This window comes from Oryzias melastigma, linkage group LG23, assembly GCF_002922805.2.
Source record: "Oryzias melastigma strain HK-1 linkage group LG23, ASM292280v2, whole genome shotgun sequence".
NCBI lineage: Eukaryota > Metazoa > Chordata > Actinopteri > Beloniformes > Adrianichthyidae > Oryzias > Oryzias melastigma.
The window spans coordinates 10,171,678-10,177,976 of NC_050534.1; positions in this window are offsets into that span (position 1 = coordinate 10,171,678).

Here is a 6,299-nt window from a genome sequence, read left to right on the forward strand (position 1 = left end):
AATCATCACAAAGTGCGTTTTCTATTATGACTTTAATGCTTCTGTTCATTTGATAATCTTGAACAGGATATTTAAAATTTGAAATATGACGTAAGTAAATGAAGTAAATGACCTCGGTTATGTCAAAATAAGAGACAGTTATGACTGTGGAAACGCCCACTGTTGTAATATAACACAAAAAAAACAGTCCGAAACCGCTACACGTTAGCGTATTAGCAAACAACGTTTCTGTAACTACGTTAATTCCCAAAGTAGTTAGGTAACATGAAAAAAAAAATCTGACAAGATATGCATTAAGGTATTTACAATACCTGTAACTCCTTACCTTGTTTGCAACACATATAAAAATGAATTAATTTCACTGAAACAAATATTATTGTTACTATGCTAACTCTGAACCTTGTCAGGAAAGAAGAAAGAAAATGTCAAACACCGCTACACATTAGCTGTGTTGGCATAGTAGCATTACTCCAAACCTCATTTGAAACACACAACAAAACTGATAGTACAACAATAAATGTTACTGTGACTATGCTAACTCCCAATGTAGTTAAGTAACATGTAAAAAAATCTAATCTGAGATGATTAGCGTATTCACAATACTTGTAACCTCCAAACTTGTTTGCAACAGGTAAAAAAAAGAAAATATTACCACTAAAACAAATATTACTGTAACTATGCTAACTCTAGACCTTGCTAGTAAAGAAGAAAAAACGGTCGAACGGCATTACATGCTAGCTGTGTTAGCACATTAGCAGTACTCCCAACCTCGATTGCAACACGCAACAAAGCTAATATTACTAAAACAAACGTTACTGTGACTACGCTAACTCCCAATGTAGTTAAGTAACATGTAAAAAAATAAAATCTGAGATGATTAGCGTATTCACAATACTTGTAACCTCCAACCTTGTTTGCAACAGGTAAAAAAAAAGAAAATATTACCACTAAAACAAATATTACTGTAACTATGCTAACTCTAGACCTTGCTAGTAAAGAAGAAAAAACGGTCGAACGGCATTACATGCTAGCTGTGTTAGCACATTAGCAGTACTCCCAACCTCGATTACAACACCAACAAAGCTAATATTACTAAAACAAACGTTACTGTGACTACGCTAATTCCCAGTGTAGTTAAGTAACATGTAAAAAAATAAAATCTGACATGATACGCATTAGCCATGCTAGCGTATTCAGAATTAAACAAATATTACTGTAACTATGCTAACTCCAACCTTGTTAGTCAAGAAAAAACCGTCATAAATCCCTACACATTAGCATTTTTTGCATATTAACAGTACTTCTAACCTCCTTTGCAACACGCAACAAAGCTAAAACAAACATTAGCTTTATTAAGCTAACTTCCATCCTCGTTAGTAAAAAAACAAAAACAGTTCGGCGTCGCTACACATTAGCTGCTTTAACACATTCACAATAACACCCAACAAAAGCTGCACAGTCCCAAATATTTGACAGAGCGCCGTGAACCTACTAGGACTTACAAAGGTTTTTAAGAGCGCCTTACAGTGCCAAAAATTCAGTAAAAACACAAGCCTCACTTATTACAAAATCCTTTGACATTAACAGGATTCTTTTTTACACCTAAATAACGTAATTTGGCAACTATAAAAGTGTGAGTGAAAAAAGAACAACTCCCAAATACAAAAATGATTTAGATTTGCAAATTCCAGTCCAGCTAATCCAGCTGGTTTCTTTCACTTAGACATGATGAAAGTCAGCCTGCAGCAGAAATAACTTCTACCCTTTTCCCCTGTGGTAGAAATAAAATATTCTACATTTTCTAATATGTAAAACTGTCAGATTCATGGCTGAGCTCATGTAGCAAACTGAATTAGCTAGTACAGATGTAGCAATAAAGAAAAATAACTATTTGACACGACTCTTCTTTACAGGTGTATTCCCTGGAATTACTCAGAGGTGAGCAAACAAATTGTGTCTTTAACCTGCCACCAATCACGCAGCCTCATGATTACACATAATAAACACATAACCTTAATGACGCCAGATGCTCTACACCCTCATGCAGCTACTTTGCAAGGATAATTCTCACAAATACAATACAAAAGGTGGGAATGAGTCAACGTGTTATCCCTTTAATTAAGACTGATGCATTTTTAATGGATGGTCTTAGCTCAAAGTAGAGGAGGCATCAAATTATGCAAAGTAAGTAAAATGCTAATGGAGCTAATATTGCTGTGGGTGCTGCTGAAAAACTTGGGACTTTGCAGTTTTTTTTTTTGTTTTTTTTTAATGTGTTTTCCCATTGGCTAAATGTTAACTTTTTTCCCCCCTTAAAGCTGAAATGATCAGTCTGCAAATTTCTAGGATTTAAACTGCAACCGCAGAGTTGTTGCTGTTTTTTTTTTTTTAAGCGCCGTGGCAGTTCAGAAGTTGTGATCACCGAGCGTCAGCTCTGGCGGCGCCTCTCGGGTTGTATTCGAGTCCCGACGACCTGCAGGGAAATCAGGCTGGTATCAAAGAAAAAGACGTGGGTCGATTTTAGGGTATAAAACACCCTAAAATCGACAGAGCCAAAACTGTGCATACAAAGAAACATGGATCCATAAATAAGGTGCAAAAATTCAGATTTTTCTGTTGCCATCTGCCACTAGTCAACAACCTCATGGGAATTTGGGATTTTAGCGGATATAATGCATGTTTTAGCAGATGTTTGTTCCTCGGTGAATCAATCTCTGGAACATTCCCTCCTGTGAGAAGAACTGTATGTATTAATGACACTTTAGTAATGACATTTTTATTCTGTTTCTGTTGATTAGGAAACATTTGATTTAAAAGACATTTTGTCACTGGTTTTCCTGCTGTAAGAGGAAGTAGTCGTAGTAATTGTGCAGTGGAGAAAAGCTCCAGGCTGGGGCGGTGCGTGCCCATTGAAGTGAGGGTTAGGAGCTTCACAGAAAAGTCACTGTAAGAAGCCTGGAACCTCCTGGGTACGACTGGAGCTCGGAAAAACACGAGCCATCTGTGGAGCTTCAGAGGCTGCAGGGAGAACTTCACGATGGCTACGAATCATGAGGGAGAATCTGTGGAGGTGTTTCTGTCTTGGACGCAGACTCGCTTGACTGCCAGGATGAGAAGTTCTACCATTGAAAACCAAATTTGACTTAACTCATCAATCCAAGCAAATCCTCAGGTTAATGCATCTACAGGTAAATGTGTCAAAATGTTACTGCTTGTACTTTTGTTTTTTACCAATTTTACGTTTTGTAAGATATTAAGCTATTTATGCTATTTTTAACTCTATTCTAAGTCTATGGGAAATTTTTAAAATCGTTAAAAAAATTGGTGAAATTTTGGTGTCAAAACTTTTAGCACATTCAGGACATTGATTCTTGTACTTTTGGTATTAACATATTTTATGGATTTTAACATTTTCTGCATTGAATGCAAATTTTCAGTCCCATTGAAAATGAATGGGAAATTCTTTGAAAACTTTGAACTTTTAAAACTTAAGCAGTTAGTTATCAAAACGTTAAGCTAGTTAAGGACATTCCTGCTTGTACTTTTGGTGTTTTAATATCTTAAACACTTTTATGCATTTTTTTTAGCTCCATAGAAATTCCCTTTGAAACATATGGTATATTGGAATCAAGACGTTCACAACGTTCAGGACATTCATGCTTTTACTTTTAGTGTTTAAATATTTTACGTTTTTTTTATTTTTTTTTATTTTTCAAATTCTTTGCACACTTTGAAACCTATGCAATACCTATGCAATAAAACTGTTCAACCCCTTCAGGATAGTCATTCTTGAACTTTTTCGTAAATTCGTAAATTTTACGTTTTTTTGAAATTGTACAAGATTTTTGCGATTTTACATGAAATTCTTCAAGTTCTATGTGCATTTTTAAAACTTATGCAATATTGGTGTCAAAATGTTCAGCATGTTCAGGATATTCATCCTTGTATTTTTTGGTATTCGTCCCTTTTATGTATTTTAAAAATTTTTACACAATTTTTTGCGATTTTTCAAGAAATTCTTCAAATTCTTTGTGAACTTTCTGCAAATAATGCAAGTTTGGTATCAAAACGTTCAGAAAGTTCAGGACATTCCTGCTTGTACTATTGGTTTTCACAAATTTTACAGTTTTTTTTTTTTTTAATTTTACGCAATTTATGCAATTTTTTTTCAATACATTTTTCAAACTCATTGTACACTTTGAAACCTATGAAATATTGGTATAAAAAGGTTCAGTATATACTGTACATTTATGTATTTTTTGGATTAATAAATATGACAGTTAAGTTCTATGTGCACTTTTAAAACGTATGCAATATTCGTATAAAAAAGTTTAGCACATTCAGGATATTCATGCTTGTACTTTTGGTATTCTTAATTTTTACGCATTTTTTGCGAATTTTCACGAAATTCTTCAAATTCTTTGTGCACTTTCTGCAATCTCTACACAACTGGTAACAAAACGTTCAGGACATTCATGCTTGTACTTTTGGTATTCATACCTTTTACGCATTTGGAAATTTTAACTGATTTTTTGCGAGTAATTTGTTCAAATTTTTTGTGCACTTTTCAAACCTATAAAAGATTGGTGTGAAAACGTTCAGCACATTCAGTACATTATTCAGCAATTAAAGGAAAATGGTTCAGCGTCTTCAGTGACCACATTCAGTAAAGAGTATAGTACTAGTATGTTATCGCATGTATTGAAAAATTTCTATTATTTTTTCTTATTCTGCCTAAGTTCATACTTTATAATCATGTGGTTAGGACTATAAAAGATACACAAAGGGAGTGGTCACTTCCTACTTTGATTTGTTTTGGCCAATCAAATCTCCCTAAAATTATAAAGTACAAAAAATAATCATAAGTCGGAATGGATATTTTTTTTATTTTATTTTTTTTTTTAATGGTACAGTCCCCTTTGAAAAATATATTATTATTGCTTAAGTTGTATTTTGAGGCACATTCTAATATCTTTTTAAGCTCCCTTTAAGGACTTGTTAATGCGTTTGTCTGCAGATCTCCGCTTTATCTGTCTGACATGCTGCACTCATGTTACATAGACACTTTCTTCATTTCTGCTGCCCAGACTGAATCAATAAATGATCCATTTCAGGAGGAAGTCTGCTTCTGCATTTACCGCGATCATCTTTTGTTGCTGCATCGCTATTTTAAAAACAGATTTTAAGACTAAAAAGAAGCCACAAAAAATAATTTTTATTAATGAATTATAAAACTAAAAACATGGAAATGGGCAGGACATCTTTGAAGCTGTTTTCTTATCTTTTTAATATAAATATAAAACTATACATGTTTATTGCTTATCTACAATAAATAGATTTTTATCTTCTCTTGGATATTTTTGAGATCTTTTCTATAAATCTTCCTGCTGCCATCCGCATGTCAAGACAGCCAGGAATGATGTATGATTTGACACGACTCTCGTCGGCAGCACACGGCAAAGAATCCGTTTCCAACAATACCGACTCGGCGCCCATCAATTCCCCAAAGACGGGATTCCACAGGCTTGCATGAGGCAGTGATGGATGGCACAGTAAAGCCCCCATTGTGGGTGAAATTAGCCGGGTCTATAATCTGACTCCCATGTGATGCCGGTAGATCTCCCTCGTGAAACTAGATTAGCTGTTAATGTTTCTTGGAAGAAAAAAAAAAGCATTTCTGCGAGGAGGGATCCACTTTTGGATTCGATTTTTCAAAATAAAGGCTTTTCAAAATATTACAGTCGATATTCAAACACCAGTAGTGACATTTATATGTTGGCAGGTATTATTGAGCCAATCAGAGGACAAACTTAAAAATATATCACAATATGACACTTTACAGCCACAATTCACTGCCCTCCCTCCCCCCATGGTTGTTTTTCATTCCATTTTTTTTGTTTGTTTTTGTGTAAATTTCTTTTCATTTTTTTATTTGTAATTATTTTTTCTTGGTTTTTGTTGCAGTTTATTTTTTTTTGTACATATTTTTTGCTCATGTTTTTAATTAAATTATTTTTCGTGATTTGTCTTTTGGGCTACTTTTTGTGTCTTTAGCAATTTTTTTGTTTTTTATGCAATTTTTTTTTCTCAGTGTCTGTAGTGCTAGTTTTTTGTGCTATGTGCAAATTTATTTTAATGTTCTTTATCCCTTTTTTCTGCTTTTTTAACCTATTTTTTCCGTCTTTCTCTTTTCTGCTAACTTTTCCGCCATGTTGTGTTATGCTAATTCTTTTGTGATTTTTGGGCTAATTTGTTTTGGTGTTTTTCTTTTATTTCTTATCTTTTCAATGGTCTTTGTG